This window comes from Peromyscus californicus, unplaced genomic scaffold (assembly GCF_007827085.1).
Source record: "Peromyscus californicus insignis strain IS unplaced genomic scaffold, ASM782708v3 Scaffold_5__1_contigs__length_169319896, whole genome shotgun sequence".
Lineage (NCBI taxonomy): Eukaryota > Metazoa > Chordata > Mammalia > Rodentia > Cricetidae > Peromyscus > Peromyscus californicus.
Genome location: NW_026294573.1, coordinates 80,345,019 through 80,359,366, shown reverse-complemented (window position 1 = coordinate 80,359,366; position 14,348 = coordinate 80,345,019).

Here is a 14,348-nt window from a genome sequence, read left to right as displayed (position 1 = left end):
CAGCTGATCTTGGATCCAGATAAGAAACCTGTGACCGTGAGCCGGCTTTTTGGAGCCTAGTGCCTATTGTGAGATGATTTGCACAGCCTTGGTGCAGGGAGGAGGGGCTTGGACCTGCCTCAATTGAATATACCAGGCTCTGCTGACTCTCCGTGGGAGACCTTGCCTTGGAGGAGGTGAGAATAGGGGGTGGGTTGGGGGGGGAGGCTGGGGGGCAGGAGGAGAGGGGACAGGGGAATCTGTGGTTGGTATGTAAACTGAATAATAAAAAAAAGAAACCTATGACCAGTAATGTGTGTGTGCGTGCGTGTGCACACGTGTGTGTGTATGTGCGTGCGTGTGCACATGTGTGTGTGTGTGTGTGTGTGCACGTGCTCACATGCAATGTGCAGGTGTGTGTAGATGCATGTACATGCATGTGTGGAGGCTGTAGTTCAGTGTGGATTGTCATGATCAGTCACTCTTCATCTTGTGTTTTGATATGGGCTCATTCGCTGAACCTGAAACTCTCTGAGTGGGCTAGCCTGGCTGGCCAGCAACCACTGGTGCTAGGATTACAGATGTTCCCTATCACTCCCAGACTTTTAAGTGTTCAGACAAGGAACTCGGTTATAAAAAGAGAGAAAGCAACTCCTTCAGAAGGTCCAAGGTGTGAAGAAGGAAGGAGAGGAAAAGAAGATTGATGCACTGACTGTCCTGGGCACAGGTAGAGGTACAAGAAGGACAGACAGACTTCCTCTAGCTTACAGACCAAAGCATCCATGCCCAGGAGCAAGTTTAGAGATGCAGAGGTACCAACCGAGACAATGGCTCAGGAGACAGATGGCAGTAAATTCCAGGCAGACACGATTCCAATCAAGCCCCTTGAAATGAATGTTGGCAAGTTCAGGAGGCAGCAAAGTGTGGAAATGGGAGGGGGTGGGAGGTGAGGGCTCAGCAGAACAGGTTGGGTAGCTTCTGCCAGCCAGGGTGAGCTAGGCTGCTGCTGAGATTGCGGCAGCATGGCCTCCACTGAATAGAGCCCTCCACCGGGCTCCTGCCACAAATGGACTCACCTGACAGTGGAATGAGTAATGAGTTCATTAAACCTCCAGTATCTGTTCCTCAGAAGATGAATGTGGCAGAGAAAGGCAAGGTGCATGCCAGTACCTGTGTGTGGCACCCACAGCATCCCTGGCACCCTGCGTAATGTGGCCACCCTGCTTTGAGCTTCCTGTAGCCTTCAGATTAAACCTTGGTCATGGCACTCAAGGCTTTTCAGGAGCTGATTCTGGATGATCTCTTAGAGACCAATTTATACCACTCTCCTCCCCTACTGGGAAACCAGTCCTTCCTAGCCTCCTGAGGCTCTCCACTAACAGCAATTTTATGAAGCAGCATCTGCCTAGAATTTCCCTTCCCACAGATGTGCCCAGGTAGTTAACTCCTAGTCACTCCCCTGTACCCTGCTCCTGGGCTGCTTCCTCTGTGATGTGCTCCCTGGGCAGCAGAGTGGCCATGCCTCCTTAGTGGTGTGATGAGTTAATAAGTCCTATTGTGAAATCAACCAGTATGAACATCCATTACCATGTGGGAGGGGCCAACCCGTGTGTCAGTAACTGTATTACTACTGATTTGTATACTCAGGAGGCTGGTATGAGACAGGACCATCTAAAACAGGATGCTGGAAGTCCCAGAGTCATGCATGAAAATTCTGGCTTATACTACATTCAAGGGACCCTCCTGAACCCTGGTTTTCTAGTACTATGGATACAGATGAAAATGCATAATCTCTAGGGGAGAAAGAGCCCATACTTATTTAGTGGGCTTTTAAAAAGTTACCTCAGAATTTGGTGCTAGATATCAGAAAGTAAGAAGGAGCTCTGACTTTTTAGACAAATGAGTATTGGCCAACTTGACCCATTTCCACTCCTGACCAAGCTGTGACCTTGCACACATGACCTCGCCTCCCAATTTCAGTCTTCTCATACTGAAACAGAATGACAAACTTCCATATGTCATAGGGTCATTGGCAGAGTTAAAGGCATTGGTGCTGATTTAACTGATGTCCTGAGCAGGCCTGGTATACAGAGTCCTCAACAAATGAACAATGTGGGTGGAAACCAGAGGCAGAGCAACAGCTTATGGATATTTACAAAAGAACCTAATGTTTCTTTTCCTTTTTTCTTCATCCATTCTTTACTTCCCCTCTTCCCTTCTTTCTTTTCTTCATGTAAGAATTTCACTTACCATGCCATGTAGAGGGAGAGGTTTCGTAATAATAGGCTTTCCATTGTTTACCAGGCTGGTAAGTTGATTGGTTAGGTGGTTGATTGATTAGCTGACTGGTTGGTTGGTTAATTGGCTGGGCGGTCAGTTTGTTAAGTGTTTAGCTATCTGATTGGATGACTAGTGAATTTGTGCCCTGGGTGGTCAACTGGCTAGTTATTTGGTTGGGAAGAGAGGGAGAAGAGAAGGGAAGAAAATACCCAGGCAGCTGGTGAGAAGACCAGATATTCTTTAAGGTATATTTGTCAGTGGGGACCACATACAAAGTGACCAAAGTGTGTTCAGAACAAGGTGGCTATCATCCCTTTTCTTTTCACTAGCCACCTCTATGACTACAACCCCTCAGTATAATCCACTATGGTACCAGAGTAAATTTGGGAAAATCAAGGAGTGGGCCTGAGATCTGTACCTTGAAACAAGAATACGCAGATAGAAAGAACATGCAGAAAATGAGCTGACTCAGTGGAAGCGGAGCATCAAATATCAGTACTATAAAGGACACTGAGCATGTGACAATCAGTCCATAACACAAGGCGCGTACGTGCACGCGCGTGCCTTCACACACACACACACACACACACACACACACACACACACACACACACACACACTGTACAACTCCAGAAACACAGATTCACTGGGGCAGGCTTTGGGTGTTTTGGGGTGTTGCCCATATCAGGCAAGAGGCTCCAGACACTGCTGTCACTACTCAGGAGCAGAAGGAGCAGCTGAGGAATGAATTCAATGAGAAAACAGCTCTCAGTGTGATGCTGTGCACACACATATCAGCAAATGACCATTGTAGCCCTGAGTCTAAACAATGGGTTGGAACTAGAACGAACTCTGGAGGGCATTCTGATAAAACCCTCAGACATTCTAACAACACATCTCACACATTCAGGACCTGTAGGCAGCCCTGCAGACCTTTAGGAACAAGGCACCAACAACTCCTCCAGCAGCCCTGACAATGAGCCAGCTCAGGCTGTGACAGGTCTGCCTCTGGGTTTGAAGTGAGGCTTCCTGGTTTTCCCTGCACCGGTATATTATATTCTACTTACAGTACCTTTGGTTATTTTAGGCTTCACTTTTTTATGTCACCTAAAACGTGGAAACTTCTTCATTTCCAGCTGTATAATTGTCCTCTGTCATTTTTGTTGTTGTTGTTGCAGGCTTTTAAGGCTTTGCTAGCATCTTTCAAGTTTATTAAAGAAAAAAACTAAAGTCTTTGGAGTCCGGCCAAGTTACCTGCAACCTTTCACAATTACAGCTTGTAAGACAGCCCACGTGTTTTTATTCTATCATCCAGCTCTTTCATTTTATACACCACTACCATCCCAAATACAGTGGTGGGATAGAAACTGTCAGGACCTTGACACTGGAGGCTTGAACTCTGGTCACAGCACTACCCTTCATTCACTGGGTGACAATGAGCAAGCCCCACACCTTTTCTGTTGTGGGTGGATTAAGTTACTTACAGAACCTAAGCCAGGATCTGCCAGAATGGATACCAAAGGTTAAAGAATATCCTGAACCGATTTCTTGGGAGTGGGAGATGTCTCTTAGTTGAAGTGATATAAGCAAGGAGATACTTAGTCCCTGCAACCAAAAGCCTAGAATCCCCTTGATACAGGTGGGTGGAAATTTGTATCCATCTATTGCTTCAGTCAACATGTGGAATGACTTGAAGACCAACATTGAAAGGAATTATGGACATGTGTAGCAAATACAGGGCAGCAGTGAACCTGAAAAGTACCCTTGATGCCATGTACTTCTGAACTTTAACTCCTGCCCTGCATATCAGTCAGGATCCTCCAAAGAAATCCAGTAGAACATACAGTGCCCCTGCATTGTGATGGCTGGACATAATAATCTCTTTTTTTTGTTACATTTATTCATCCACTGGAAAGGGAAGTACACAACATGACTCACACATGGAAGTCAAAGGACAAGTTATAGTAATATTGATTCTTTCCTTCTACCATGTCGATACCAAGGATTGAACTCAGGTCGTTAGGCTTGACAGCAAGCACCTTTATCCAACAATCCCCCCACCCCACAACTGGCCCTTCAACATGATTCTGTGGCTTTGTGATGACCATATAACCATGATTCTTCACTTTCATTGTTCAATACATTATATAATAATTGAAATAGCTTGTTGTAAATAAGCCTTGTGTGAGATGATTTTGCCTAACTATAGGTTAATATAAGTGTTTCTAGGCTGGGTTAAGTCATGGTGGTCCCTCAGCTAGGGGCATTAAATGAATTTATTTTCAATGTATGATGAGTTACTGGGGTATAACATAAATTGGTTGGGAGGGTTGTACATCACGTCAATTCAAATCATATAACTTCCATTCTGTTTAAAGGCATCTGTTCATAAATATATAAAATAATACTTGTTGCTTGTGTAGTTATGGAAGCAAGAAACCCTACCATTTGTTACCACCCAGCCAGATAACAAGGGAAGCCAGTAGTGTGAATGGGAGTGAGTCCAAAAGCCTGGAAACCAGGAACCAATGGTGTAAGTCCCAGAGTCAAAAGGATGGAGCTCTGATGTCTGAAGGCAGGAAAAGGTGTCATCCCAGCTCAAGAAGAAAGTAAATTCTCCTTTCTCTGGCCCAGTTTCTCTGTGCCATCCATGCACTGGTGATACCTACCCATGTTAGTGGGCTATCTTATTGGACCCACAGATTCAAATGGTGATCTGTTCTGGACCCACTCTTGCTGCCACACACAGAAATAATATTTTATCACATATCCTTTGGTACTTAGAGTACCCACTCTCCCTCCTGGTGGGTACAGTAAAAAGAAATGACATCAAATTGTAGAACCAAATGTGACTGACAAAAAAAGTCAATGAAATGACTAATGATATTCTGCTATACTCATAGGATTGGTGGAAGTCCAGTCATCAGAGGGGCTTCCTCCAACAGCTGATGGGAGCAGATATAGAGACCCACCGCCAAACATTAGGCGGAGTCCTGGGAACTTCACAGAAGAGGAAGAGGAAGAACTGTAGGAACCAGAGGGCTTAAGGACACCAGGAGAACATGGCCCACAGAATCAACTATGCAAGGCTCACAGAGACTGAAGAGATAACCATGGAGCCTGCATGGAGCTGCACCAGATCCTCTGCATAATGCTGTTGTTCTTTAGCTTGGGTTTTTGTTATTGTTGTTGTTGGTGGTAGTGTTGTTGTTGTTGGTGGTGGTGGTGATGGTCTCCTAACAATGGGAGTGAGGGTGTCTCTAACTCGTTTATCTGCTTGTGAGACCTATTTCCTCCTACTGAGTTCCCTTGTTCAGCCTTAATAAGAAGGTTTATGCCTAGTCTCATTGCATCTTATTATCCCAAGTTTGGTTGATATCACAGGGAGGGCTGCTCTCTTCTGAAGGCAATTGATGGATCAGTGGACCTGGAGAGAGGGGAGGAGGAGAGCATTGAGAGGAAGAGAGGGAGGGGAGGCTGCGGTTGGGATGTATTATAGGAGAGAAGAAAAAATGAATATTTTTTAAATCCACCTTTGTCTTTCTTCCTCACTATGTGACTTTGTGTGAATCACTTCGCTGAACCTCAGATTCCTCATAAATAAAATGGAAATGAAAACTCCTACCTCAGGGCACTTTGTCTGGGTTATGGACAACACGCACCTAGTTGATCTAAAGCAGAACTCTGAGCCTTGCTCTGCTCCTCGGTATCATGGGATGCTACATGTCCTTCCAGAGGGACAAACCACATAGACAGAAACACCCAATTAAAATCCTTATTGCCATCAACTAGATGCACACAGTAAAGCTGTTTGGCTCTAACTAGGTTCTCATACTCACAGAGTCTGAGTTCAAAGGACACTGATGCAGACAGACATAGAGTTATCTCCATTGTATGTGAAGATCTTTAGCTCAGACAACAGCCCACAGGTCTATTCAGTCTGTAGGGCAAGGGGTGGGGTGGAGAAAAAGAATGAGAGGAAACGATTCAGTCAAATTTTCAAAGGTCTCCCAGCAGGCAGTAGTCCTGACACACAGTGTATAAATTTCCTTCAGAAACTGAGTTGCCCTAACCAGGTGCCCATGAAAAGCAGATAATTGTAGCACAGGTGCCCAAATCACCCAGTCTGGATCTAAAATTGTTATCCTGAGAGGGACCTGAGGAACTGAAAGAGGTAGGGAGGCTCTGAGCTGTGGACTGGGACCCATGAGAGAACCATGTGTACTTTCCTAGTATATCAGGCTACACTGGGTTCCCCTCTGTACTGTCCCTATTGCCCCTCAACTAAGGATACTCTTACCTGTTGTTAGAGTTTTCCTGCCTGGCCCACAGTCAGGACAAATCTCTGACACCCGCCAGTCCCAAGTCGCTCAAACCCGATCAAGTAAACACAGAGACTTATATTGGTTACAAACTGTATGGCCGTGGCAGGCTTCTTGCTAACTGTTCTTACAGCTTAAATTAATCCATTTTTATTAATCTATACCTTGCCACGTGGCTTGTGGCTTACCGGTACTTTACATCTTCCTTGTCCTGATGGCGGCTGGCAGTGTCTCTCCCTCTCAGCCTTCCACTTCCCAGCTCTATTCCCCTCCTTGTCCCGCCTATACTTCCTGCCTGGCCACGGGCCAATCAGTGATTTATTTATTGACCAATCAGCAACACATTTGACATACAGACCATCCCACAGTACTTCCCCTTTTCTTTTCTTAAAAAGGAAGGTTTTAACCTTTACACATCTCCAAAGTCAGCTTGGTATATTTGGGAATTTGGGCGTAGCTTTTCTTACTACTTCCTGCTGGAGGGGGGCGCTGTATCTTATGGGGACACAAAGAATATTTTAGGATTATGGAGTAGTCCATGAGGGTGTATCCTCTGAGCCAGTTGCTTTGAAACGGTTCTGGATGTTGGATCATCTGGGCCATGGTGTCATCAGAGACCTTTCAGGGGGTCTTGGCTGGTCAAACCTGATGTGTCTTAATCTGGAACAAATCCATAGCCTCTGGCTTTCTGTGGAAACAAAAGCAGAATCTCCTTTCCAAAGCAACATATCCTTATATCCAAATTTTGAAGTCAAGGTATCTTTAAAATATACATTTTGGCATAACTCAACAGCTTTTGTAATCAAATGTTTTTCTTTAGTTACGAATATCAAAGAGAACATAATCCAGATTCTTTGTGTGGTAGCCATCTTTACGTGGCTTATTTTTTTATATTAGCTTGAGCCTATTGCTTTGAACTGCAGCCTTCTAAGCCTGAAACGGCGCTGGTGCTGTGGCTGCTGGCTCCGCCCACCTCAGCTTCCCAACATGGCGGCAGCGGTATACTTACCGCCAGCTCTGGGAGCCATCGTGGGTCTATGCTTTTATCCAAGAAGCATGTAGCCCAGAAACCTCTTTTTTTGTTTTGTACTAGCAAAGGCTAAATCCATAATGTAGCTTAATGTGCCATTTGCAGAGGCCTCATTCCCGCCATATGGTGGCAGGTCGAGCGCACCCGCTAGGAACCCGCCAGTAGCTCAAACAGGCAGCTGCCGCTCATTTGAGAGAGACAATTAGGAACTGTTTTTAGCTCCGTTTTAGAATCTTTTTTTTCAGTTTTTAGGTGGAAACTCTTGCCCCACGTTGGGTGCCATTTGTTGTTAGAGTTTTCCTGCCTGGCCCACAGTCAGGACAAATCTCTGACACCCGCCAGTCCCAAGTCGCTCAAACCCGATCAAGTAAACACAGAGACTTATATTGGTTACAAACTGTATGGCCGTGGCAGGCTTCTTGCTAACTGTTCTTACAGCTTAAATTAATCCATTTTTATTAATCTATACCTTGCCACGTGGCTTGTGGCTTACCGGTACTTTACATCTTCCTTGTCCTGATGGCGGCTGGCAGTGTCTCTCCCTCTCAGCCTTCCACTTCCCAGCTCTATTCCCCTCCTTGTCCCGCCTATACTTCCTGCCTGGCCACGGGCCAATCAGTGATTTATTTATTGACCAATCAGCAACACATTTGACATACAGACCATCCCACAGTACTTACCTATACTCTCCTCCACATACTCGCCCTATAGCCCTTATCCACTCCACCACAGAAACACTGCGGTTTCCATAAAGTCTTGTTACACAGTAGAACTTGAATTTTTTTTTAAACTTTTTACAGATATTTCTCCCCGTGCCTTGTGGCAATGCTGCTGCGTGGGTAGAATTATGTCTTGTTCTAACAGTAGAGGAAACAAAGATTCCCCAGCTGACCATCTCCTCTAGAGTCACAGGGGATGGTCTACTGTCTCATTCTCATACACACACACACACACACACACACACACACACACACACACACACAGAGAGAGAGAGAGAGAGAGAGAGAGAGAGAGAGAGAAATTTCTGTCTCTGATACACAGAACACTAACAGACATGTTAGGGATAGATGATGAACTGTCTTTATGTGTCAGTGTGCTTACTATAGACAGTGTAGCCTACGCAGAAAGACTCTGACTTAAAAACTGAGGTGAACCACTCCTAAGGAATGGCACCTAAGTTTGATCTTTGTGCAAAATCATTTGCATTCACACCACACACACACACACACACACACACACACACACACACACACACACGCATCTACACAAAAGAATAATTAGAATATAGCTTTATGAATAGTTATTGAGGAAAAATTCCATGATGATTATATATTATTCTTATTATATTAAATGCACACTGAAACACAAGTTAAAAGAGTAAGGAAGAAAGCTGATCTAGCCCTGAAGACAAAGTAGAGGCTAAGAGCCAAGTCTTCACAAGTTTGTTCTCTTGTGTTACTCCTTTGAAGGAAACAGATCTCCTGAATGATGGTCCTACTGAAGAAAAATGACAGTAGCTTGTATCAGAATTCCAATCAACTCAGGAAAATGACAATTCTACACTAGCCCCGTAATGGCCAATTTGTACACAGCATCTGTAGAAACTCAGATTCCCATCACCTCTTAATCAGATTGTGTTTGGATAACCAAGTTAGGTTTCTTGCTGAGCTTTCTCCAAAAGCATCCGCTCTCCTGCTAGCCACAGCTCCTCACTCAGCCCCCTCTGTTTCTGCTCTACGTCTGTTTATGTCTTCCTGGTTTTCAATTTCTTAATGATGTTTTAACGAGATGCCAGTTACGCATGCAAATTGGGAAGAGGCGACATTGAGAGATTGCTACCTGGTGGTAAATTTATTAAAATCAAGGCAGTTTTAATAAGTTCCTTGCATATGCATCCGCCTCCATGTCTGCAATATTAGTTTGCAATTTTTTTAGCCTTCTTATTAAAACAAGTGATTAGGGGAGTATAATGTAAAGTCACAGGAAGGAAATTTAATTGTCTCCTTAGCGTTAGTCTTGTTCTCTAAAATAGAGCATACAAGAGTAAATTAGTTTTTTTGACATCGTCCAACTTGATCTATTTCTTCCAACCATCTCTTTCCATCTTTTTCTTCATCATAGCCATCTGTACCATCACAGCTACCATTTATTAAGTACCTAACTTAAGATGACACAGCTAGACTAGATGATAACAAGTTTCAAATTCAAATCTTTCAGCATCTGAGGCTTCTGTTTACTCTTCCCATCTTCAAATTTTCCTTCTCTTCCTTTCTTGGTCCCCTGCTCTCCTCTTTCCCTTTTGCCTCCTGTCTATGTTTGCTTTTCCTCTCTCCTCCTTTACTTTCCTCTCCTTTCCCTTTCTGTCCTCTGCTTTCCTTTCTTCTCTTTCAACATTGCTACCTCTTACCCAGGCTACCATCATTTATGATCACGGTCCTGAGCACTATTGCCTATTAACAGCTTCCTCAGCCATGTCTCCTAATCACTGACCAGTATACCGCTATCCCCACTGCATGCTTCCTTTTTTAAGGTTTATTTTTAAAGTATATCATATGGATCAGAGGGCATGTGCACACGAGTATAGTTGCTCATAGAGGCCAGGAAGTGGTTGGTGCTGAATCCCCAGCCAAAGTTACATTATGCTGCTGTAAGCTGCTTGATGAAGGTACTGCAAACCAAACTCAGGTACTCTGGAAGAGCACTGCATTCTCTTAACTACTGAGCCATCTCTCCAGCCAGGACATGATTCTTAAAATCCTCAACAAGTCCAAGCACAACTCCACTTCTCTCCACATCATGCCTATCCTCAAATTGTCCTTTAGACAAACAACACACACACACACACACACACACACACACACACACACACACACAACAACAACAACAACAAACAAACAAAACAAGCTTTTCCCACTTCTCACATTTGATACCATGAGAAGAAATCCCAAAAGAATAACATCTCATTACCCCTCCATCCTGATCCCGCCTCCAGATACAAAAGGTGTGTGCAGTCCCAACTCATCTTCCAATTGTGGAAAAAAGCACCTCCAGGGACTGCATCCTCCATCTACCACTACAAGGTAGAGAAATCTTTTTGGCTCAAAAGCTCAGTGTTAGGCAGCACATTGTCCTGGGAAGCAAGCCACATTCCCAAGTCTCAGCTTGCAATGTGATAAAGGTGATGTCCTGGTTTCTATACTACTTAGCCTTTGCTTGATTTCCCAACAAGATCAAAACTTGAACAAATAGGCAGACACTCCAGGCTTTTCCTCTCCACTCACTAAAAAAATAAATAAATAAAAGATTGGTGAGTCCCACCAAATTGAACTCTGGAATATTCTTGAGTCCACCCTTTCCCAGTTCCACCTGAACTGTGAATACCTGGTCTGGGATTCTCATCCCTCACTAGATTTATCAAAATATCCTTCTAGCATCCTTGCCTCTGTCAGTTCTTTATCCCTTCTCAAGCTCCCTATACAGCTCCAAGTTGAAGACTTTCTCCCTGTGGTAGCTCATAATAAAATCTGGAGTCATTTGTGGTGTGTTGGAAATCTCATGGCAAGGATAGAGTTCTGTGTTTAAAATATTCCTGTGACGTCATTGACTAGCAACTCTACTGCCTGGATCTAGGACAATGCCCAGCATGTATTAGGCACTCAGCAAAACTTTCTTAAGTATATTGTATCATTGGAAAGAATACTGAGTTCATAGTAAAAAGTGGTGAGGTCAATGTCAGGTTTGTCAGTTGCTATCTTAATCTCAGAAAAATCATTTTTCTTCTGAGACTCTGTGTCCCATCTGCAGACTAGGACTGTATTGTAACGTGCTTATCATGAATGCATAGGTTCAGAAATTTCTACCTGAGTTTGAACATCAAAACTCAGGTTCCCCAAGGACTTACTTAATTTTTAAAATATCATTTTTAATTTGAATCATGGAAGAAGCATTAAGAGAATTGATTTTTTTGTGAAAATTGCCTCTAAATGGCTGCAGCTTTGTTCACAGTCAGGAGTTTGTGATGATGCATCTCCACTTCTATTTGTGTACTTGATTTGGTGCTGCTCTGTGTACTGGCTGCATAAATTTGATTTTTATGGAATTTTTTAATGTTTGCAAACAGTATTCTTTAACCTGAACTGTCTCTCGACTTAAATGCCAACCATTAAATACACAAACTAGCCACTCAATCTCCCCCCCACCCAATACAGCCAATTCTTGGTTTTGTGTAAACTCTAAAAGCAGTTAGAGAAAAGCCGAAGGAGCAAAGAGAAGCTGATCTGGGAGCAGGGTGGCCTTAAAGAACATTCCCCATGTAGCGCCTGACCCCTCTCACTTTTTATGTGACAGGAGACAGTTTCATGTGATTCGAGATAACTTCATATTCCCCATGTAGCAAAGGATAACCTTGAACTTCAGATCTGAGTGCATTCACCTCCCAGGTGAATGGGTTACATACATACACCAACAGGGCCAATATTTTAGGTAGTGCAGATCAAATCCTGGTCCTCATGCATGCTAAGCAGGCATTCTACCAAGTAAGCTACATCCCCTGTCCTAACCCCTTCATTTAACCAATGGAAACCTGAAGTTCAGAGACAGAAAAGAGCTTCACTCAAGATTACACAGCTAAGAAGGGAGGCACAGCTTGCATAAACCTTGGGATTTGCCCCTTCATGCTTGTCTGTAACATCCACATTTCCCCGGAGACATGGATCAGTGCTTGGCATGTGTCAGAAAGAACACATGTGTTGTATGGAATAGGGAGGTTCAAAGCAGGTAGCCACCATGCCTGTGGAACATGACATGTGTATGTCTTTCTTTCCTTTTTTAAAAATGTGTGTGCACCCTGACTTGAAAAACCAAAAATAAATAAGCAAATAAAATGTGTGCACACCTTGTGATATTCCTATCTTTGAGTACTATCCCATGCAAAGGAAAGATAGAGTCATTCTTGTCTTTAAATGTGGGATGGCTTTTCCCACTGATTTCCATCTTCATAAGTAAACTATGGTGTGTGTGTGTGTGTGTGTGTGTGTGTGTGTGAGAGAGAGAGAGAGAGAGAGAGAGAGAGAGAGAGAGAGAGAGAGAGAGAGAGAGAGAGAGAGAGAGAGAGAATTCCTTCCCTGGGGACATACAAATCACATCAATTCCCTCCTTGTAACTTCTCAACAACAAAGCAAAGTTCAACTTCACCTAATTTCACTCTCAGGAATCAATGAGTTTGTTGAGTTTACTTACATAGCATGGGTGAAGGGCTACAGGTAGCAGCATCAGTAACCCTATGCAGCAACACTGGAGAGTCTTCACCCAGGATGAATGATGACTTCTCCGTGGCTGCATAAATGGACCACCTTTTAGTTAATCTTCCCTAGCCTTTACACTCTAGCATCTTCAGAGATTTAAGATCATGTACAGTTAGGGAAAATTGCATAAAATGAGTAGGAAGAACAGTTGGGATCTCAGGTGATGGTCAAAAGACACTCTCTAAGCCATCCTTCTGTGAGGAAATGTCACCAATCAGCAAGCCTGATTTAATTAACTCTTGCAGTAGACAGTTGATTTCATAATGATGGTGGTAGTTTTACTTAGAAGACCTCTATCTATAACCGTGTATGTATGTGTGTGTGTATGTGTGTGCATGGAGCACTCTTGTGTGTCACTCCCAGAGGACTACCTATCTGTTCTGAAATGGAGTGTCTCTTTAGTCTAAAGCTGACCTATTAGGCTAGGCTGTCTGGACAGTAAACCTCCATTTGGGATTCACCAAAATTAAAAGTATGTGTAACCAAATCTGGCCTTTATACATGAGTTCTGGGGATCCAATGCAGTTCCTCAAGCTTGCAAGGCAAACACTTGACCAAATGAGCCCTGCCCTCAGCCCTTTAACAGTTAATCTCTTTAAGTATAATCTTGGAAGTTGATAGAACCAAGTCCAGGTCCTTGGGCAAGTGGCTTCATATTTCAGAGCCTCAAATTCTCCATCTACAGGGGTGATGGTGAGAATTTGAAAATACATCTTTTGGTTACCAGTTCAGAATAAGGACTTGATAAACATCAGCCATGCCTTACAGTTGAGTCTCTTATTTATAAAATTGGGAAAAGAAAGTGTCTTATAATTGCAAAGAATACATTGTAAAGCAAGTAAATAGTGACTGAAGACAATTGTTCCATACATATGCGATGCTAGAATGGACCACAGCTCTGATAACTGCCAGCAAATACTCTCCAACCCTATTCTTGCATTAAAATTTTTAATTCCATTTATTGGTCAACTTTTCCTATGAGAATACATCTTTAATTTAATCATGTAAATCAATGGGGAAAATCTAATTCACTTTTAGAGAAATTTGCTTCAAGGCAGGCCTTTGGGGAATGAACCTGTTCCTTAAAGCACACCGTTAGCAAGTGATGTGTGTCTTTATCACAGCTACAAAGGGATATAAATTAATCTCTAGCCCATTTTGCAAAATAAGGAGTTGATTGAATAAATGGTGGCTCCAGTAATCCAAATGACCTGTCATTTTTTTAACATCTCTGATACTAATTATAATGGTGACTTATGCCTTTTGCCAATCATAGACGTCATTTGCTTCTTTGCTAGCTAATTGACCTGATTATCACTATATTAGAGCCAAATAGGTATTTTATCATTGTTCATCCTTTTCAGTTTCCTAATACTTGTTCCCAAGTCTATCTGTTTTGAATGTATGACAAGAAAAGATCACCATGTCCAACAC